We start from the raw sequence: 24,204 nt of genomic DNA on the forward strand, positions 1-24,204 counted from the left end.
CAAAGGTTTGTTCAAATAATTGAAAAGCTTCAACACATTCTTGTCTAATCACTTGACCTTTTAAATGTTTGCATTGCTAGTATTTTGTTTTAGTTAGAAATACAGGGGTAGATGTATGAAGTGGGCCAGTCGTAGCACAAATATACAGCAATTTGCATTTTATTTGCGACAATTCACAAAGTATACATTTTGTAGTATGTACTGAGAGAAAACATGTTAATGAAATGAGCTGAAATATACTCATTTAAATATTTGTTGCATTTTTTTAGCAAGATCTCCAGCATTGCGATAGTCGTGTGACATTGTTCAACTAAATAGTGGGAGTTGAGTTGTGGTTTGCTGCAGCAGAGGGTGACCGAAGGATAACGACTCTACATGCAAGGGTGCAAGAATCAAAATATCATTGTTTTTGTTAAATTTAAACTTAATCTGCACAATGCATTCTGTTCCCTCTTCATGTTATTTATTTTAATACTGATATATATTTTAAAAAATGAAAGGCAGTTTAATACCATCAGATTCTATAGCAGGGTCCTCACCTTCACCCCCACAAAGCTTTTCAGAATTCTACAGTTGCGCCTTGCTAAACCTGAAATAAAACAAAGGTGTTTTTGGTAGGCGCCACATTACATCATGTAAAAATATAAATATGTACAGTAGGTAATATACAGTACAGTAGTAAAACCAAATGAATACCTAGCACACTTTCTTTTTACTTTATCCTGTCATTGCTCAATGCGAATAAAATATTATTTTAAAACAAAATCATTTGTTTATTTTAATTATTATTATTTTTAACTTGGCCTACCTAGTAGCCTAGGCAATTAACACAAAATAGATCATGGTCCTATACAGATGCTCAGAATGAACTGGAGTGGCAGATGTGTGCAGTCTATTGCTCCCAACACATTGGAGAAGTCAGAAATGTCATAGAAATTTGTTTTCAAGGCTTGTAAGTACACCCTGCCTTTAGTGAAAATTAGGTACTTGGGTGTTTGCCTCAAAAATGCATTGAGCAGAACTGGCAACCCAGTGGACTGGGAGATGACAGCAACAATTGCGACTGTTTAAAACATGCTTTTAAAAGTTCTTAACAAATTGATGCAATTGCAAGTGTCACAATTGCCGGCAGCTTTAGTCCACCTCATTATAATATTTGAAAACGTTGATTTGCACCCCATTTTTTGAGAATTTATGCAGGAACGCCCATAATTACATATTCATCTAAGGTAGAGCTGCAAAGAAAAACTGCTGCCGCAAAGCATTCCCTAAAAAGTCGCTCACACCATTGTGTTTGTTTAGTACATTTCACCCTAGACTTCCGACTCGTTTGCAACTGGTTTGTGACTATTGCAACAGGCGCAACACATTAGTACATCTACCCACAGTACTTTACCTACAGAAGTAATAGAGTTGGTGTTTTTTTATGACTGACGATGACAGGCTTTTGTCCACCCCCCCCCCCCCCCCCATCTGTAATTTAGAATGTCCATTTCATAAGAGCGATAACCAAGTTTTTGAAATCAAAATTTCTGTACCTGTTATTAGCCTTATGAACAATAACACTTGACCTATATTTCTGTTTTGACTATCCTTTTGTTTTGTTTTTCTTGGAATAAAGTTTAAACTGATGCCTCCTACCACTTTCTGTATACATTTGATCCTTTTCAACATTTATTTTCCAGGGGTTTGCAAAATATTGTAATTATTAATTTTATTAATGAATTGCATTTATATAGCACTTCTTATACAAAAGTATCGCAAAGCACTGTAAAGTACATAGCAGAAAAAAGAACAAACCAGAGTACATTTGTATAGCATGTCACACATACAACTGCCATAATCCGACCATTTCAATAAAAGTATATGCATATTACATTAAAACCCACTAAGATAAGAAAGCCATTTTATAAAAGTGTGTTTTTAGTCTTGACTTGAAAACTGTAACTGTCCCAGCTTCCCTGATAAATGAAGGCAGAGCATTCCATAATTTAAGAGCTCTACATGAAAAGCCCTACCTCCTGTGTTGCTATTGTTGACCCTAGGAATAACTAGCAGCCCTGCATCCTGTGTTCTCAGCAGTTTGGAAGATACAGGGTCAGTAACTCTTTCAAATAACTAGGTGCTAATCCATTCAGGGTCTTGTAAGTTAATAGCAAAATCTTCAAATCAATTCTATACTCCACAAGGAGCCAGTGTAAATAGGCCAGAGCAGGGGTAATATGTTCACTTTTCCTGGTTTTAGTTAGAATTCTACTCAGTATTCTGAACAAGCTGCAAGCAGGATACCACACGCTTTGGGACACCAGAAAAAACTGCATTACAATAACCAATTCCAGTGAAACAAAGGTATGCAAATAATTGGTCTAAGTTTGGCTATATTTCTCAAAGGCTAAAAATATACTTTAAACTTCCCTATTATGAGTCCCTCATAGTTATTATTGTTAATTATACAACAGGTTTCGCGACTTTAAGTTTCTGGTCAACTGAGCTGACAACACACGTCAACAATAGGAAAGCGTCAGGTGTGACCACATTTACTCAGCTTCTGGTCAAAAGCAAAGAAGAAATTCAAAATGAATGTGTAAAGTAGGAAACAACTACAACCCATTGCACTATTCACAGGTTTAAGATGTTTCAATAAAGAAACAACTCAAAAATAAATGTTACTCTAAAAGTGTGTGCTACATAGTGCAAGTGTTTCTATTATTGTTTGTCCAACCCTTAACAGAAAAGCAACGAGCAGGCTGTGCAGCAATGTGAGAAAATCTTTGTGTACCAGGACTGCCAAGTATACTATATTGCATTTTCACATATATGCATAATGCACAGCAGTAACACACACATGGTTAACGCATACAGCCCCAGACAGGTAGAAATAGTGGAGACAGGAAGGATAATTTTTACTCCACACGCCAGTATTGGCCTGGGATATATTAGAAACCCTAATGAGCCAGCAGTATTGACAAAATAGATATTAGACGTTGGCAATAACAAATTGATTTGTAATCAAATAGAAACAATTGTATTGTTTAGAAAGTTGATATTAGCTCATTGTGACCACATGGTTATAGTTCACTGGCGCAATAGATTAGCTAATGTTTCAAATGTTTGTTTGTTTGTTTGTTTGTTTTTTTTAATATTTGGGGGATCTGTGTTATAGTTATTGCTCCAGGTTTTTGTGTATTGTATTTAACCAGTAAGAGTGTGTTATGACACCATGAGGAATACACTTTACATCGAATGTAATAAATTCCCAGTTTTACTGCAAAAAAACATGTGTATCTGTTTTTGATCAGAGTATCAAGGGTAGCTAGAGCCCGTTGTGACATTTCTAAGTTCTAAGGTTCATTTATTTTTTATATTTGTGAATGACTGTGGCAGATGACCTTAGTGCTGTGGTGTTATTAAAACACCTCCCACCTCTGCCATATATCAGTCTGCTAGAAACTCTACCACCGCAGGGCTCCAGCAACATTGTCTCTTTAAAATAAAACTTTCCCTGAACAGTAATGATGACGCAGCCCTTATTGCTATGTGGGCTCTTGGCACTCGATGCTCTGGCCTGCAATTCAAATAAGTAGTTTTTCTTCACAGTCCCCATTCCAGCAGACAGCTGTTCAAACTTATCGTCCCCCAATACAAGCTTGATCTCAACAGTGGCTTGGTTTGTAATTATACAGCTTCCAGGATCTGGTGCAGTTTATCACATTCACAAAGGCTATATTTTGTTTACTTTAGCAGAGACTTTAGTTCCTGTTTAAATCTGGTTTGGATTCGGTGGCCATTTATTCAGAAAACTTAACAAAATCATGAGTACTTTTATATATATATATATATATATATATATATATATATATATTATATATATATATATATAGACAGTATAAACACATGTCATAGGCCACTGGCAACAGTCTAGGAAAGGTTGATAAATATATATGTTTATATATTTTATTCATAAAAAACAGACTTTGAAAAAAGCACTTTAAATAATAAATGAGTTAAAGCTTTGTATACATGGCCTGATTTTTCACTTTCTTTCCAAACTGTATGTAGCTCCAGTAGCTAGTGCAACATCTGACCTTTATAGCCATATAGACTGTAGCTATAATTCTCACTTACAGGCTTTTCTTTGTTCAGGGGATCAGATAAACACATACAACCTAAATGAGTTTATTTTTATTGATAAGATTTTGTGAATGTTAATAAACAGCCATTTTTGCTTTGAACCCAAGAGGGACGATTGCCTGGCCAAGTGGTTGAGATAATCATAACCACCCATATATAAGCCAATGGGGTAGCTAAAAGAATGGAGATAATGGAGGTACAGGGGTGAGCAATGGAACACAAAAATAAGGCAACACTGGCTGTTTTTTATACTTGCCTGCCAATTGGATAAGGGTCGTCAGTCCTCCAAACTACAAATACTCTTTGCTTTATGCTATTGTAATTGTTGAAAAATGTTGGATATGGTAGAACATGTATAGTACAATGCTGTCTGCTTCTATTTATTGCTAATGGTTAATGTTAACCATAACAATAGGGCAACACTGACCTCATGGTCTGAAACTGGTTGGAGTCTCAAGAATAAATCTATGAACCCAACAATCCAGATTGATCAAGGAAAGGAAAAGCAAGCTGACACTGTAACAAAGCTAGTTGCAAACATTTGTCGATGCTTTGTTAGTGATTATTTGCTTCTCGGTTGCATATTGGTACAACTGTAATTTTCAAACATTTTGTTTTTCTTTTCACAAAACCTTGATAAACCTGGTCCTTTGTGCCTCATTGTTGTAGCAGAACAATAATTGCACCAGGAACAAACAGTTGCTGTTACACAACCAATAAAGAACTACACATGGTAGTTAATTTAACATGCTGAGTTCATTTCTAGCTTCACTGTATTATCAGGGTCTTTTTTTTTTCTTTTAGACAAATGGTCTGTCTGTGTAAGCGATCATATGAGGTTTAGTGGATGTTAATAGTCCCCCCAACACATGAAAGGGATGAACCCTAAAAATCCCTTCCATGCTTCGATTTGATGGGGGTTAGACAATGTAGTTGTACTACAGCAGTTTTTTGCCTCAATTCTACAGTATATGACACATCACACTGACTATCCCTCGATGATTCTCACATTAAAGTGTGCATGTGTTTTTTTCCATCTCGATCCCTCATACTACATTCTCCAGCTGTACGATCAGGCAAAGTGACATGAAAGTGAAAACTCACAATCACATCCCAGTAGACAGGTCAGATCTGAGTTTTGTGTTTGTTGACTGATCAGATTGGAACAGGGCTATGGTGAACTTTGTGACTTTGACGCATGTATCTAAAAATGAATGACTAACAGAAATGTATCAATGTACTGGTCCTATGAAAGACCAGTGTAATTTACAACTGTAAAAGTCTGTGTAAAAGAGCCTATTGGGGCATTAAAACTTAAATATCCATGTATCTTTGGGGGTCTAGTGTATCTCAAGGCATCTTAATTAATATCATTATTAAAAAGAAATGGAAATTAAAAAAAAATAACTTATTTATACCTTGGCACAGCACAGCGGGACAATTGAACAGAACTTATTTCTGCTCGTTATGAACCCAATTAAATCTTATAACAGGTTTCTTATTAGCTGGGGAGTGGGGCGGACTCTTGGAGAATTAATACATTAGATATACTTGTTGAGGCAGTCTCTGCTGGAGACATAATACAAAGACAGCAGCAAATCTCAGCGTCTTGGTTCTGCCATGTTACCCCTAGTGCCGCCCAATTCTGAGCGCTTGAGTTCCGAGGTTTCCAAGGTGATGTCACTCAACCAGTCAGAGTTGTTACATCTCTACAGTGGCCCTGGGGTTAACGGGTTATGCTGGCCTCCACAGTCCTGCAGCTGCCAAGTCTTTGCTAAGTACTTTTACTTAAAAGCTCCTCACAGAATGGGCTGCGGCTCTCCAGTGTGGTGAGAAGTGAGCTGAATCCTACCTGCTCTGTTTGATCATGCTTGCTGGCAGGTGTGATTGATTGGTGCTTAGATTAGAGTGTAAGGCTGCAGTACTGGGGGCTTAGCCACAAATCTGTTCTGAATCGCAACTATGGGCAGTCACTCCTGAAGGGAATCTGCTCACAGTCTTCTAGTTATACCTCCCCTTCCAACATTCACTAGTAAAGATGTAACAAGAAACTAAAGTCACAGTATGATGCAGAGTATGTATTATTAGATATGTTATAGACTACTTTGAAAGCTTGTAATACAGTAACATTAAGGACGACCATTTAATGAGATACGGTGAAACAAGTATTCATATAATGATAAATCACATTTGTCATCGTTTCAGGGCTGCTTTGTGGGCTACAAGTAGCTGCATAGTGCTTTTGATAATATTTTGCGGAAGTGTCCTGATTCACCTATACATTAGGAATTATTTTTCTATATCTTGTGTTGAAAAAATATCATAAGCCTGTCTAGAGTTCCATTTTTTTTCTTCAGTTTATAAATTGCATTGACTTTAATAACAACGGGTGCTTTGTGGTGCTTCAATGCCATACAAGCTGACTTTGTAAGGGCAGATAATGTGCTGCACATGTGAAATGCAATGACATAATTCAAAGAATACATCATTCAAAACCGGGAACTCACTAGTTACTACAAGTGTTTAGAAACAAGATACCGCAATTGTCACAGTGCTGCTTGACCTGAGCCATTATCCTGTTCAGTAGTGGCATTCAGTTAAATTTTCCCGAGGGCCAGCTTGATAGGTTTTGATTGTACAGTGTATAGAGTGTTAATAGAATTGGTTCCCTGAGTTTGGTAGCATAGCACCATAAACTGGGAAGTATTGTGACTCATAAATTAATGCTGTAATTTGTGATTTAGACTCAGATGGTATATAATATATATATATATATATATATATAGTATATATATATATATATATATATATGTGGATGTGTATGTATATGGACACACACACACATACACATACATACATACAGGTAGTGGACAAAAAATGGAAACACCTGGGTAAATGAGGGACACAAAGTATATTGAAACCAAGGGCTTCCACACAGGTGTGGCTTATGTGTTAATTAAGCAAATAACATCCCAGCATGCTTAGGATCATGTATAAAAATGCTGGACAGGCCTGGTTGCCTATAATTATGGCTAGCATGGCTGCAAGAGGAGACCTCAGTGACTTTGAAAGAGTGGTGATTGTTGGGGCGCATTTGACAGGAGCTTCAGTGACCAAGACAGCTCAGCTTGTTGATGTTTCACGAGCAATGGTGTCTAAGGTGATGTCGGCATGGAACTCCGAGGGAAAGACATCATCAGCAAAGGACAACAGTGGGTGGAAGCGCATACTCCAGGATCGTGATATCCGTGCATCCATTCGAAGTGCAAGGCAAAACAGGCAAGGAACTACAGATCAATCAACTGCAAATTTCAACCTGGGGCGCAAGCATCCAATTTCATCAAAAACGGTCCACCGAGAACTCCACAGAGTGGGATACCATAGTCGGGTTGCAGTGCACAAACCGCTCATAACACCTGGCAATGCACATTTGTGAGATCAGTGGTGGAAAGAGTACAGGCAATGGACTACTGAGCAGTGGAGAAATGTGATATGGTCAGATGAATCATCCTTCACCATGTTCTCGACAAATGGACGAGCGCACGTGTGGCTCCAACCTAAAGAACTCTAAAGCCCTGAGTGCTTGGTTTCCAGCAGTGACGGGTTCTGGTGGTTCCGTAATGTTGTGGGGCACGTTTTCCTGGCATGGTTTGAGTACACTCATTCCCTTAGAAGACAATGTCAATGCTAATCGCTACTTAATGGTACTGAGTAATCATCTTCACCCCATATTGCAGCATTTCTTTCCTGCCAGTGGTGGGGTGTCTTCCAGGATGACAATGCCCACATCCACAGAGCACATGTGGTCGCCCAGTGGTTTGATGAGCATGACACTGATGTTATCCATATGTCATGGCCTTCTCAGTCACCAGCTCTGAACCCAATCGAGCATTTATGGGATGTTCTGGAACGACACCTGAGACAGTGTTTTCCACCTCCATCAACCATGCATGAGTTGATTCACTTTCTCGTGGAAGAATGCTGCCGCATCCCTCCTGCAGAATTCCAGAGGCTGGTAGACTCTATGCCACGGCGCATACAAGCAGTACTGGCCGCACGTGGTGGCCCAACACCCTATTAAGTGACTTTACATTGGTGTTTCCATTTTTTTGTCCACGACCATATGTGCACTTAAATGTTTTCTTCATTTTCCTTCCTTCCTTTTAAATGACTTGCTTTTAAATACATATGTTTTATTCTTGTGGATATTTATCATAGTTTTCAAAGCTTTCAATTAATTGGTTATATGCAAAAAGTGGCCACTTTTCACTGTTGTGCTGGTTAACTTTGCACCTGTGTCTGTACTTCAGGATAAATCCAACAGTATATATTGACATGTTTACACATGCAAACAAAATCTTTGGAAACTAGGAAACGTTTCACCAGGAGTACAAAGATGCTGATTTCTATTTAACATACATTTTTATTTTTTGTATCGGTAACAAGGGTAATTAAGCTTCTTTTCTAACTGGGGTGAGGTCATTACCTGAGTACAGCCATTCCAGTCCTTGCTATTTGTCTCTGGTAACAGAGTGATGACACAGAGCTACTAACCAACAAGTTATGAATCAGTAAGTCTGTTATTGATTACATGTCCAGATCATTTGCCAGAGTCTTTTGTTACCTAAAACACCCACAATTCATCATCAATGGCAGGGCTTCAGACTGTTCCAACAACCCAAACAGCATTGCATCCACAGGGAACCAGTGCCGAGCCTGGGCTTGATTAATCTTACCTCTAATGGAGGCATGCAGAGCTTGGGTAGAGTGATGGAGATACGCTTGCACAGACAATGGCAATCATCTAGTGGACCTGGTTTGAACCCAGCCAGAAGCAGTGATCTCAGCCCACTTCTGAGTGGACATATACCGCATCATAAAAGCTACAATCCCAGGTGTCAATGAAAAAAGCAATTGCTGCTCTGTATGTGAAGTGTTGCTGATCTCAATATGGCTAAGCACTATGTACGACTATGATTGTACATTAACCTCGCCCTCCTTTGCTTCAGTGTTATACAGTGCCTATAGAAAGTCTACACCTCCTTTCAAAAGTTTCACCTTGTTGTCTTATAGCCTGGAATTAAAATGCATAAAAATAGTTCTTTTTTTTTTCATTTGTCTACACATCCTACCCCACAACTTACAAGTGAAAAAAATATTCTAGAAATTAAAAATAAAAACAGAAATAGCTTGGTTGGACAAGTGTCCACCCCTCTTGTAATAGCAATCCTAAATTCACTCAGGTGTAACCAATCGCCTTCAAAAGCACACACCAAGTTAATTGGTCTCCAACTGTGTTAAATTGTAGTGATTCACATGATTTCAGGACACATTCAGCAGTTCCTGTAGGTTTCCTCTGCTGGGTAGTGCATTTCAAAGCAAAGACTCAACCATGAGCACCAAGGCGCTTTCAAAAGAACTCTGGGACAAAGTTGTTGAAATGCACAGATTAGGGGATGGGTATAAAAAATATCAACTGCCTTGAATATCCCTTGGAGCATGGTCAAGATAATTATTAAGAAGTGGAAGGTGTATGGCTCCACCAAGACCCTGCCTAGATCAGGCCGTCCGTCCAAACTGGATGACTGAGCAAGAAGGAGAGGCTACCAAGAGGCCAATGGCAACATTGCAAGAGCTACAGGCTTTTATGGCCAAGACTGGTCAAAGTGTGCAATTTACAACAATATCACAAGCACTCCACAAATCTGGCCTGTATGGTAGCGTGGCAAGAAGAAAACCATTACTCACTGACGAAACTAAAATGTAACTTTTTGGCCTAAATGCAAAGTATTATGTTTGGCGCAAACCCAACACAGTGCATCACCCAAAAAACACCATCCCAACTGTGAAGCATGGAGGTGGCAGCATCATGTTATGGGGATGTTTCTCATTGGCAGGGACTGGGGCACTTGTCAGGATAGAAGGGAAAATGAATGGAGCAAAGTACAGAGATGTCCTTGAGGAAAACCTGCTGCCCTCCTAAAGAAAGCTGAAACTGGGATGGAAGTTCACCTTTCAGCATGACAACAACCCAAAACACACAGCTAAAGCAACACTAGAGTGGCTAAGGAACAAAAAGGTAAATGTCCTTGAGTGGCCCAGTCAGAGTCCCGACCTAAATCCGATCGAAAATTCGTGGCATGACTTGAAGATTGCTGTCCATCAATGCTCCCCACTTGACAGAGCTTGAACATTTTTGTAAAGAAGAATGGTCAAATATTGTCAAACCTTGGTGGGCAAAGTTGGTAGAGAACTATCCCAACAGACTCACAGCTCTAATTGCTTCCACCAAGTATTAACTCAGAGGGGTGGAGACTTATCCAATTATAATCTTTCAGTTTTGTATTTTTAATATATCATTTTTTTCTCAATAAAAACTTTTTTCACCTTAACAGTGTGGAGTATGTTGTGTAGATAAGTAGGAAAAAAATCCTCATTTAAATGCATGAAACAAAACGTGAAAAAAGTTAAAGGGGGTGTAGACTTTCTATAGGCACTGAAAACATGTTATTTTCATTATCATTATTTAACTTTTTCTTCCACTGACTAATAATAGGTAGAATATTATTGGTACCATGCTTCGACAGTATTCAAGCAGTAGGCTGCAATTTAAAATGATGGTATTTTTAGCACTGTGTTTTACAGTCGTAGACTCAAGTGACAGGTTCAGTTCCTATTGGCTCTCAGGAACAACCCCTAAAGACAACTTCTGAAAGCCCAGTTGCAAAGGAAAGTATTAAATTCAGACATCTATCTTTATATTTAAATATACTTTGGTGGAATGTGGTGTTGATGTCTTGGTTACAAGTACTATAGAACTAGATGTTGTTATTAAATAATTCACTGGGCAAAGCAAAGGTTAGAAACAGACTTTAAAAAAATATATAAGAAAGAATGTTACATTGCCTGCAACAACAAAACAAAACAATGCTATACCCCATATTTTAAGCACAATTCTCAAATCATTGATTACAAGTGAGTTAAAAAAAAAAAAAAACATTTTAATATTCTGTTAAAGTAATACATTCTGAAAAAAACAAATATAAAAAAAATACTTGTTTGTTGTGTTACCAATTACCAACTAGTGTGTGCTGTTTTTTTCTCCTGAGAAATTGTATAAGCTGCTGTTATTTATTAATATACACATTGTCATTAACAATGGCATGGAACTACCACACAAGGTCAAGCACTGACACTAGCTATATTCCTGTCAGGCAGCAAGGATGTATTCTTCTGCCATACTCTTGTTTTCTAATTATGTGATAAAGCGCGATTCTCATTATATCACAATCAAGGGTGGCAAGATTTTTGATTCTCAATTTTCCAAAGGTAATTTATTGTTGTACCACAGGCAGGCAGACAAGCAATACATTGCAGGCATTGTGCCACAAGGAGAAGAGCTCGTTGCCAGGCTGTTGAACACAACAACAAAAAAACCCAAGAAAGGGAATGATGGAGTGTGTTTGAATGGTCAGGTAGTTAATAGTTTACGAGACTGATTGTAAACTGTGGTAGGGAGTGGAGACGGAATGTCGTGTGTGCATTATTAAGCAGCATAAATCAGGAGGCACAAGTTGCTGGCTGCTGCTCACACTTAATTACTTGGACCTTAGTGCTCACCTATAGCACCTCCCTAATGGCCTCCTATTCACAACATCACTCAAGCAGTATTCGTGAGGAGGGAGGGAGATGGGCTGTGTTAAATTATCATAAGAATTATCAATTGGAATTGTTTTTTCTCTTTTGGCAACGGCCGGCTTTTGCTGCCAACTAGGCTGCTTTATTTATTTACCACTGTTGGGTGTCTGGTTTTCTTATTTCCTGCGCTCTGATTTCAAAGTTAGCATAGGCAGCCATTAAGAATAGTTTTCTTTTTTTAGCTCCTTGAAAAAGGTGATCAGGGGGAGGTGTAAAATGTTGCTTTTACACCATGCAATATATATTCACAGAATTTTTTGTAGGAAAATATCTAAAGGAGTAAATGACAGCAAGTTTCTTTGCGATATTAAATATTTTCCATCTTCAGCCCCTGTTGGCTTTTATTAAATTGTTATGAGGTAGCTTTTTAGACATCACAAAAAAGTGAGGAATAATGGCATAAAATGAGGGCTATAATTCAACCGTAGTTGTACTGAAACATCCCTTTATACTCAGTAGGTCTTTTGTAAAAACATCCAGTTCCATTACTTCCCCAGGATGATGGCAACAAATAAATATTCCCCTTTTTTAGCTACAGTTTGGGAACTGTACTAACTTACTGCACCACCTTTTCTTATAAATTTTGTTACTAAAACATAACAAATGAAATGACAAATATTTGGACTAGAAGTCTTTCTCAATGTAGTATTATTATTATTATTATTATTATTATTATTATTATTATTATTATTATTTACTATGTGTAATGACCCCCCTCCTAGTGGCTGATGGGTTTATAACGCTACCATCAGCATAAGACACGTACTTTCCTCTTGACTAGACAGCTCGCTTTTTAGTTGACTGGTAAGGCGTTTGTCTTTTAATCGCATGGTCACAGGTTCGCGTCTTGGTCCTGCCCTGCAGTTCAATGGAGTGTAAAACCCAAGCATTACATATGCTTACGAATAACTGTTCCAAAAAACAACTAGATGTACCTTGAAAAGACCTTAACGTTTTTCATTGATCTTTTAGTAGATCATTTGTGTCGTACCTGTAGGTTATAAAAACCAGCACATGAGTGCATTGAAAGTCTCTTTTCATAAATGCAGACAGTCCCTATATGATCAGGACAATCCGCTTCCCGATACATAGGAAGAACGTCACGATATTTTTAGAAAAAAATCATTTATTCTGCACAGTAGAGTTAGTGAAAACCACACGCTGTGCTATTCGTGTGGCTGACACATCTGCTGATCACTAACTTATGCAAAGGTAAAAATGCTTCATTATGTCTTTTTTTACTGTCATGATGGTCGTGCGTCCCGCTGAACATTTTCCAAATGTTGGCAAGTATGTCTTTTGCATATTTTTTTGAAAATAAAGTATACAAAATACCAGTAAAATTCCCTTTTTCAATATATAAAACTATATTTTCATCTGATCAATTGAGTGACTGGCTGTGGTATCCAGCAGTTGTTAACAGAAACCTGATGGCACTGCTCAATATAGGGACAAACAGGTGATGTGATTCACTAGCAATCCTGCTTCCAAACTGTGCTTCGATTACAGCTGGAGTAACATGAAAATGCAAAAGTCATTCTCTGTGCAAAAAGACTAGCATGGCAGTTTTATGAGTAAAGGGGTCTTAGTTGTAATAAATACTACAGCTTGTGTATTTGACATTTTGGCAGTGTGTGTTATTGAGTTTTGAAGGGTTGGCTGACTTTGCTATGAGGGATGCAAGAGTTTTGCAACAATGATCATGTAAATCATTTTAGTTTGGCAGAGCACTTTCATAAAACATGTATGGGAAATTGTTTGGACTGTGCGAGCAGGTATATTGCCTTTCAAATAATTAAATGCAGGCCATCATTCAGCAATGAAAAAATGAAAAAATTTACTTACCATTTTCCTTGTTTACACGCATTTAAAAAAGGCTTCTATTATATGGTAGTACGTTTGCATTGGCATTTGTAATTGTACAGTATTTATTTGGAAATATCTGAATTCCATAACCATTTGATTGTTTTTTAATTGCACATGTTCAAAGCAAGGATCCCTGGAGTAATGGTCGACCGATCAAAACCATAGACATCCGCTGACAAAACCAGATCAACCAATCAAAACCATAGACATCCGTTCCGCTCTGCTCTGTGCAGAGTCATAACCATGGAAACCAAACTGTTGGGCTCACCCATGTTGAGCTGGTGTTCTGTATGGAGGTCATCAAAACAACTGGAGTTGCATTATGAACTAGCAAAACCTGCCATGACATTGTCACAAGGGTGCAGAGCCACTTGAGATACAACAATTATTGATCGCCATGGCTTTTCTTTTTCCAGCCTCAATTAAACATTCACTGATGAATTACTTGCTCTGATGCACTAATTGGATCCTCGTGCATGTGCTTTCTAGAGTATTGCTTGATAAAAGCTTCTGTTTATTTTGTGGTGTAAAATGGCAGAGTATCATAAAAAAAAAAATCTGATGTCTTCTTTTTAGTAATAGCGTTTTCTCAATTCACATATATATTCTATGCACATGCATGACTCCAGTTGTATTTTGTGAAGAATCTACATTGATTATTGCTAATTATTACCTGTCTGCTTTCAATTAGGAAATTGGTTGTTGACTGCATCTCTAAAAGCCACCACTGAAACCCTGAATCTGCTATAAATGGTGTTTAAATTACTGTGGGGAAATACATGACCTATCTTCGATGGAAGTTTGGAGACGGTTTCCCTGTGAAACTCCTCATAGTGACTGAAACTCGCTTACAACAGTGATATTCATAGTTTATATAGTGTACTGTAGTCATAACAGATATATGCTACATAAAGAAAAGTGTTTTATCCAACCAGTTGGTTATGAAATATTAAGAGTATGTTTTTGCAAGTGTTTGTGCCAGTGTAGCTAACTGTGGTAAATTGCTGCATCCTTTCCCCGTAACTCTTTCCCCACCACTTGCTTGTTAAGAACACTTCCATTTGGCCGATTTACAGGAAAAGATGAGTTCTGAGGTCAGGTCCAATCAATCTGATTTGCTCTTTAATATCACCATTCTGCTTCTCAATTATGCCTCCTGCATAGAATTTCCAATACAAACTGCCTCCAGGCATTCCAGCCCAGAAAGAGGCTGTATGTATAAGCTCACACTCATCTGATGTCACAGATGACTGTTAAACATCTCAGTGATCACATCTCTGTTTCAGGGTTCGGTATTTGATTTGGACAGGCATGCAGTGAACCAAAACAAGCCCAATTACCTTATTCATTTAATAGATATGGCTTCTTAACTATCTGAGCTGTAATATTTAGTGAAACAGCCTTGTGACTCCAAGAGCAAATAGAAAAAGATATTGCTATACTAAAACAGACTTACACTACTGTAATTCTACACAAACAGCACCCACTCACGTATAACTTGCATATGCATATATGTTACAATGTATATACAATGTTCCCCCTTCTGTGCAGAAGAGTTACATATATTGAGTACAGGAAATAGTAGCTGACTGTAACATGCCCGGACATTTAAAGCTCAATTTAAAAGCAACAATGCATGTTATTTGTATAAAATAATGGCAATGGGGCCACTGTGGTACAATACCAGCTACACCTTGTTTCTGATTGTAATAGGTAAAGGCTGATTTAATGCTTTTAATTTATATTAGTGCTTAATTGATACCAATCTTGACTTGCAATTAGCCAGGTTTTAATACAGTGGAGCCTTCTGAAATGCACAGCTTTTGTTGCACATAATTTTTATTTACTAATTCAGTGCCATGTTATATACACATACAAACCATTTCTGTGTGTTGGAATTATATGTTTAATCAATCACATTATGCATTAGGTGCTTTATGTATTTTAATTAAGGTACAGTACTATTTATTATTGTTATGCTTTTGTTTTTTGACATATATACACACACACACACACACACAAACACACATAATATATATAATATATACACAGTGCCTTGCAAAAGAATTCAGACCCCTCACCAGTTCTATCATATTACTGAATTACAAATGGTACATTGAAATTTCGTTCTGTTTGATATTTGATTTTTAAACACTGAAACTCAGAATCAATTATTGTAAGGTGACATTGGTTATATGTTGGGAAATATTTTTAAGAAAATTAAAAAACTGAAATATCTTGCTTGCATAAGTATTCAACCCCTTTGCGGTGGAAGCTCCCAGTTTGCACTGATGAAAGAAATTGCCCTAACGAGGACACAATTACCTTACCATTGGCCTCCACCTGTGAACCATTAAAGTTGCTGTCACATTTTCTGGATAAAAACCCCACTGTTGAAGGATCATTTGTAAAGCTGTGAATCTGAAGAAAAATGAAGACCAAAGAGCATTCTACAGAAGTTAGAGATAAAGTAATACAAATGCATAAATTTGGGAAAGGGTACAACATAATATCCCAGTGAGCACAGTTGGATCAATAATCAGGAAGCGGAAGCTGCATCACACCACCCAGACACTGCCAAGAAAAGGCCGTCCCTCAAAACTCAGCGCTCAAACAAGAAGGAGACTTGTGAGAGAAGCCACAGAGAGGCCAACAATCACTTTGAAGGAGCTACAGAGTTCAGTGGCTGGGATTGGAGTAATGGTGCACCAGGCAACCATATCAAGAGCTCTGCATAACACTGGTCTGTATGGGAGGGTGGCAAGAAAGAAGCCGTTACTCAAAAAGTACCATCTGAAAGCACATCTGGAGTTTACCAGAAAGCATGAGAGTGACCCAGCTGCGATGTGGGAAAAGGTTGTGTGGTCAGATGAGACCAAGATAGAGCTTTTTGGCTAAAACTAAAAGCGCTATGTGTGGCGCAAACCTAACACTGCCCATGCCTCAAGACTCACCATCCATACAGTGAAGTATGGTGGTGGCAGCATCATGCTGTGGGGATGTTTCTCATCAGCAGGGACTGGGCATCTTGTTACAATTGAAGGAAGAATGAATGCAGCAAAATACAGGAAAATACTGCAAGAGAATCTGCTTCAGTCCACTAAAAAACTGAAGCTTGGGAGGAAATTCACCTTTCAGCAGGACAATGATCCCAAGCACAAGGCCAAAGCAACATTGGAGTGGCTCAAGAACAAAAAGGTGAATGTCCTACAGTGGCCCAGTCAAAGTCCTGTTCTCAATCCCATTGAGAATCTGTGGCACTGTTTGAAAATTGCGGTCCACAAGCGTCATCCAACCAACCTGAACAACCTGGAGCAAATCTGCCAAGAAGAATGGGCCACAATCACTCTGACACTGTGTGCAAAGCTGGTATATACTTACCCCAAAAGACTTAAAGCTGTTATTGCAGTGAATGGTGGCTCTACCAAATATTAATGTGTGGGGGTTGAATACTTATGCAAGCAAGATATTTCAGTTTTTAATTTTTCTTAAAAATATTTCCCAACATAAAACCAAAGTCACCTTACAATAATTTACACACACAAAGCATAAAAGGGGTTTGAACCTTATTTAATAAGTTTTTAACAAGGGCAATTGTGGCGTAGCATCAAAAGGTCAAGGTTGGTCTGCTCCCTTGAATTTGTTGCCCCAGCCACCGAAATTGCAGTTCAGTGCTCTCGCACAGTTTTATTATTTACAAACAAGCAAAACATCGGACAAAACAAAAAGTTTAGACAAAACATTTCAAAATACACCCAAACGATAATCTACCGGTGCTGAAACAGAGAGCACAAGCTGCTGCTGCTCTCTGTCTTTCTTTGTCTCGCTTTCTGTTTCCACTCCACCCCGCACACACACACTGCTACACACCAAATGCCTTTTTATAGCATGTGGCAGTCAATCAATCAATCACTCCCTGGCCACATTCTACACTTTTCAATTAACCAAATCAAACATTCCAGACTTTTCAATTAAACAATCAAACAAAATACCAATTAACTTATTACACTGTGTGGCTGTGCAAAAGTGACCATGTTGGCCCCAGGCTGTTCCTCTACACCTCAGCCAAGATTGCTGCCGGCCACAAAACACACACAGACACACTCACACACTCACACACACACACACACACACACACAACCAGAGTCTCTGCTCTGACACAGGAATCTTAAATGATAATATTTCAGAGCAGGAAATAAATAGCTCAGCATGTAAATTTAACAGCTCCTACATGCACTTGCATTGTCACTTACTAGCTCTGAAATGTTAAAATGTTAGTCTGGCAACACTTAACAAGTGGCAGTTTAGTTTGAGTGCATAAGATATTTTGGAAAAAAGAGAGAGAGTGCTTCCAGACATACATTCAGACTTCCTTCACTCAGCTTTAACTCGACTCTGTGCAAGATTGTGTTAACACTGTCAATACAATTTGGAAATGTTGAAATTAAAATCAGCTTACCATATATGGAGGTAATAGATTCCATTATTGTAATGTGTCCTTGTACTCTACTACATATTTAAAGAAAAATGCTAATTAATTAGTTTTGTTGCCAATCCAGGCATGACAATGAAATCTGAAGCAGAATATATTATTATGAATGCAAAACATGTTTTTTTTTTTTATTTGATTTGGGAACCTGGTGGTTTGAACTGTAAAGCTTGTCCTGTTGACTTGAGTTATTCAGTGGGCTTTATCCCAGTGGAAAATGGAAATCCCAAATCTATTAGCTGGGGCTTGAAGAATATTTTTTTTTCTCATCCAAGAACAGTTCTTGAAAAATGACAATCCCCATAAGGAAATACAAGCAAACAAATTCATTGGGTACTCTTAACAAAGTAAGTGTTCATTATATTCCACCTGTATCATTATGGGAAAGTGCTGTTAGAATTACTGTGTTTGGCACACTATCTTTTGTTGGGTGTAATGAAATCCCTTAGTGGGTACTAGATCAATATATACCTTGCAGCTATTTCTAATATTGCTGAAGGTGGGGACACACATGACTCACAACTGGAACTCAGAATGAACCTTACTGAGATGCCACATAAGCAAGATTGTAACAAGTTTTCAAAAATATGTTAACACAAGGCATATTATTATTATTATTATTATTATTATTATTATTATTATTATTATTATTATTAAGTTTTAACATGTTCCTCCTCCTCATCCTCTTGACTACTGTTGATTAATTTTTGATCTTCCAACCATCCTCTGTCAAGAAACAAACCAGGCTCCTCCATCTTCATACTGTCTAACCAGTTGTGTGTAGCTAATTACCATTACAGTGGTTTTCAATGGTTTATAATAAGAGACCATCTCTAAATGATGTTTCCTGGTACTGTATAGGGGCACTGCTTTCAAATGACATGTTCCTAAAACATGTCAAATGAAAAACAAACATCTTGAGACCTTCCATTATACTTCTTAATTGTTTGGCTATAGATTGGTAATGTTAATAATTGTGAATCTGTTCCAGAGGTAAAGAGGTTGAAACAGCTTTGAAATAAATTATTCCACCCTGTTTCAGCCATCTTCCTCTGTTGTGTGTTTGTGTGTGTCTGTGTCAATCATTTGTCACCCAGTTTAAGAGCCGCTTGAGCTAATTTATGTCCTGGCAGAGAGCAAGGTGCCAGCCATATGGACTGGCAGGCAGCACTGCTGTATTTGGATTAGAAGGAGGCCCCGAAATTGATCTCCCGCTGAGGCACAGTCAGCCTCAATATCAGTCTGAGGTAAGCTTGAACAGTAGGCTACTCCATGTTCATTAATAGGGAATTTGTGTGTCAGCTGAGACTTTTTACCCTTATAAAAGCATAGTAAAGTGTAATACAACATAGTAAAAACATGGTAAATAGAGATATGTATTCCAGAAAGGGTGGCTATTTTCTATAAGTAATACAAGAGTGATTTTGCTATTACTAGTTATTCATCAAGAAAAAAAAAACAGATGTTACAAAATGCATGAATCAGCTCCTGGCTCCAATGACTGGAGATAGAGAGACAGTCCAAGGAGGAGGGAAGACCCCTGTGGTCTGGCCAGGTGCCTGCGGGCTTGCCTGTAAACTGCCCAAAGCTGCGTTGTCCCCTGACACTGTAGCTCTGCGGTGGCTGCATGGTGAGCCTGCAGAGTGTAAAGAAGAGGGCAGCTGATGGCACATGCTTCAGAGGACAGCATGTGTTCTGCTTTGCCCCTCCCGAGTCAGTGCATGGGTGGTAGCGGTGAGCTGAGCCTAAAAATAATTGAACATTCAAAATTTGGGAGAAAATCATAAAATAATTGGCGAATACAACATTTTAATAAATAAATAAATAAATAAAAATATAGTTGCATTAGAGAGACACTCATATAATCTTTCTTAAAAAATAATTAAAATGACACATTAGGACTTTGAAAAGGATCTATATTATTGTTAATTATTGTTAAACCACTGTCTGGTCACTTTCAGAGCCAGAGAGGTATTTTAACAGTACTACTAGTTTTAGCCCTGCCACTTCCAAGGATGTCATCCAAGTAAAATCAGAGTGTGAGTATTCGTATGAGAATTGGTTTCTGAGTAGAAGTAATGGGTTCTCTGCACACTCCTAATGGTAAAGCACAGGTAAGCAAAAAAGTATGGCAAACAGTGCTACCCTAATAGTGTAAAATGGCTCAATCATCAATGGAAACATATTAAGTTTTCTGTTAGACAAAGCCAATGGTTACCATTAATTTACTAATTTCAAAAGCACTAACCAGGGTCTGAATTTACATTAGATATAAATTGAACATTTGCTTTGTATTTGCACGTGTAGAAATCACAAACTTTTGATCACATTGAAGTAACACATTAAGAAGAATCTTAAAGTAAATATTCACTGCCATTCAAGCCCATGTTAATCTTCATAAATGAGTGTTATGATTAATGGGAGCTCGAGCACGATGTATTCACATTGTTAGCACTGGCCAGTCTAATGCGTATAACATGATACTGACTAGAGTGGGGGTGCACAAGACAGTTTCATAATATTTGACATAGTTTCGTTTCGTATTAAACATCGCAAAATTACATTCAGTTTCTAAGAATGAAGGAAAGCTGCAGTGGAAGTACAATAAATGTGTAAGAGCAATAGCTGAATATGGTACACTGCAGTTCCGAATGCTACCATAGCAACACTGCAGTTCTGAATGCTACCATAGCAACACTGCAGTTCCGAAAGCTACCATAGCAACACTGCAGTTCCGAGTGCTACCATAGCAACCCCAAAATCATTGTACCATTCAGTGCCTAAGCAATACAGAAAATTATATGTGTGTTTTATTTACCGTGTTAAATCCTTGTGCGGTCTGTGTGTCTTTGCTGTTTAATTTAAAGCAATCGGTGGAATGGTCTTGATGCTATAGAACTGTAACACATAAATGATCCACCTAAAGAAGAGTATTGAAGAGAAACTAGGGAGAGTATTGCGTTCTTAAAAGCAGTACGAGATCAGTCTGTGTACCCTGTGAGACTACTAATATACCACAGTGGAAATTAATCTTATTCTTATTCGCATTGTAACCAATTTGGGATCTCACAGACCCCTTAAAAATGCATGGCCAGGGCAGTTTATAGTTTATAAGCAGGACAGTGTGATAGAAAGTCCATGACCTGGAGGAACAAATACAAAATAAAAAAAAACAGTGAGCGAGAGAGGTTAAGAGTATGAATTTTGTTATTTGGCTTCTTAGATCTGCGGGCTTCACTGTTGTTTAAAATGCTGCTATCTTTTACACAGAGCCCCAAAGGCATCGGGGGGTGGGGTGGGGGGTGGACTTTAATAATATCTGGCATGGACTAAATGAGCCATTCTACGATAATGTAGACAGGCTGCTGTCTCTTCCAGCCCTCAGCAAAATCTCCTTCTCCCCACCCACCTCCCTCACCATCTATAGGCAAGGAGGGCTATGAATTATTTAAAGTGTTGTTTTCCTTTATTTTACTGTAGCAAAGTGCAAAGTCGTTAGAAACTGGCTGAGCTCAGGATGTGTGTAACCCTTGAAGCACTTACAGTATTGAACTCCAGAGCATCATCTCTCTCTCTCTCTCTCTCTCTCTCTCTCTCTCTCTCTCTCTCTCTAATTAAAGTCCCTCCCAGTCCATCTACTCGCTGGGGATCTGTGGCCGTACCAATGCAGGCAGACTTAGGCAGGTCTGGACAGCCATGCAATTCAATTATCTGGATGTTTCTGGTTTTCAGTCGCTGAAGTTGCTTGATACAGCTACAACATGACCCGACATTGTCTTATCACATATCAATACACTTCAAATCCCAATCACGTGTTTGTAGCATACTGCAAAATATTGCAAAGACAGACTCCACTTTTATGTGTACAGCATTTCTCCATCACAGCCAAGGTACCTTGATTCTGATCTTGTCAGTTTGCCGGTGGGTGACCTCCAAGGAAAACCAGATGCTGCAGGAAATGGAGGTTTAAAAGAAGAGACTTCACTCGGGGTCAAAAATCAACCAGCCTGGTGGTGAGGGCACTGTGCTGTATGAGGAGCCATTGTTACAGTTACATATGATGTTCCATAGGCTTCAGTCTTTATTGCATCTAGGTGTTTTTACTCTGTTACAATGGTAAACAGCAGCCCATAGACAGATCCCTCTAACAGTGACTCTCTGTATGAGGTCCCATAGCACACCAAGGGTTGGAGGAGACAGGCAGGACCATGAAAAACATGATGCACCTGAACAAATCCTGTAATGCGAAGCTGAATTTCAACAGGATTGGACACGGTGGATTGCTGCACACCAGAATCGCTCAAAGCTGAAGCTACAAGGTCTGTTCAGAAATAGACTGGATCTTCAGCCTGTCTAAACAATGCTGATGATGAAGCAGCTGTCAGTAGCCCTATTTACTACAAAGTATATTGTGTACTTGTATAAATGATGCATCTTTTAGAATCTTTGTATTTTTCTCATTCATTAACTATTGGGCTCATTTTCCCAAACCACTCCACACTGTTTTAAAGCAGCAGATTGTTTAAAACAAACACTTGAAAATTGTTATTACTCCTCATATATTGCAGCACACAATCTCCAACAAATATATTGTTATAGCTATTGTACAGAGTTGTATTACTTTAAATATCTTTTGTATGAGCTAAAAAAAAAAAAAAAATACTACTAGTTTCTTCAGTACCTAATTACATTCGACTAGTAGGGGAAGATGGTAATGCTTTTTCTAATTACACTGTGCACGACATGTGTAATGTAATTAAAATGAAATTAGAGTTTAATTTTTGACAAATAGCACAGGGCTTTTTATATGTCATTTTATTTTTACTGTCCAGAATTGGTAATGTGCTGCAGAGATTAAATCGTTAAAAAGGTAACATTGGAAAGTATGGTGTTCATTAACTCACAAACTGTTCTGGCAAGAAGTCACTGAGAGGAGCTGCAGATTGAACTGTTGATTGGACAATATGAGACAAAAAAGACATGTGTGAAATAGGCCTAATCAGGCCCATAAAAAAAGGGAATAAAAAGTGTGTGCATTGTTAACACATCTCTGTGCGACTGTGTGCAATGTAAATGTCTCAATTGCTGTGCAGTTCTAGGTGCACAAAACTGAATGTGTTTAAGGGGGTCTTGCCAGCAAAGCTGTCGTATACTGCTTTCATGCATATGACAGGGCTGCAACAGCTGTAACACTTTGAAATTGCTAAATGAAAATTGCAAAAAAAAAAATATATAAGCACATTCTAAGGAAAACTTAAGCTAAATGCTAAACTTAATTGCTGCTTTTACTGTATAATAGCTATGTGAAGACAATGCAAAAAATCCTGTTTTAAATGACTCTACAGGGCAATCACCTTGTGACCAAGTGAATGGCTTTTGTGTTGACTGATGTGATTCATGCATCTCATTGCAGTAGTGCTGGCCTGATTAAGTGGAGCAGGTCCTTTTAAATTAATATGCATATAGATGTTTTAAATGTTATCATCAGCAGGATCTCATTTAGATTGAATTCTCTGCTGGGTCATGTGAGACCATGCAGCTAGTTCCAGCAATAAACAATCAAGCTGTTAATTTGCCCTTATACCGTCCCCATTAATAACATTGACACACGTGCAATGTTACAGGTATCAAAGAATTTCTTGCGCTTTTCATTCTGTTGAAGCTGCTGTTTTTCAATGTAAAGCTTCATTTGTAGTTCTGACTGAGTTTTGTATTGAAGTGTAACTACCGAGGAGGTTCAATCTCTTGAACAAAAATAAGGTGAGATTTGTAAAAAATATATGTAGTATTTCCTGGGAAAGATGAAAACTCATCTAAACCTATCTAGGTTAAACACGTATTGAATTGTACATTATATTCTTGGGGAATGTAATAAACTCTTACATAGTCTGTATTAGCATCATATCGAAGTTGGTTGATATTTATACTGAAATGTTGGAGCAATATCAGTCTCTGATTTTGTTGGTGATTTATTAACGGCACTTTTAAACTGAGAGATACTGACAAGAGTGAAATTACAG

The 24,204-nt window shown here is 38.1% G+C and overlaps 1 protein-coding gene across 2 annotated transcripts in view; it reads left to right on the forward strand.

Annotated features, from left to right (window-relative positions):
• The window catches only part of LOC121295611 (RNA binding protein fox-1 homolog 3-like), a 272,179-nt gene that overhangs the window by 124,530 nt on the left and 123,445 nt on the right, over positions 1-24,204 (forward strand). The window lies entirely within an intron of this gene.

Source organism: Polyodon spathula, chromosome 20, assembly GCF_017654505.1.
Source record: "Polyodon spathula isolate WHYD16114869_AA chromosome 20, ASM1765450v1, whole genome shotgun sequence".
Lineage (NCBI taxonomy): Eukaryota > Metazoa > Chordata > Actinopteri > Acipenseriformes > Polyodontidae > Polyodon > Polyodon spathula.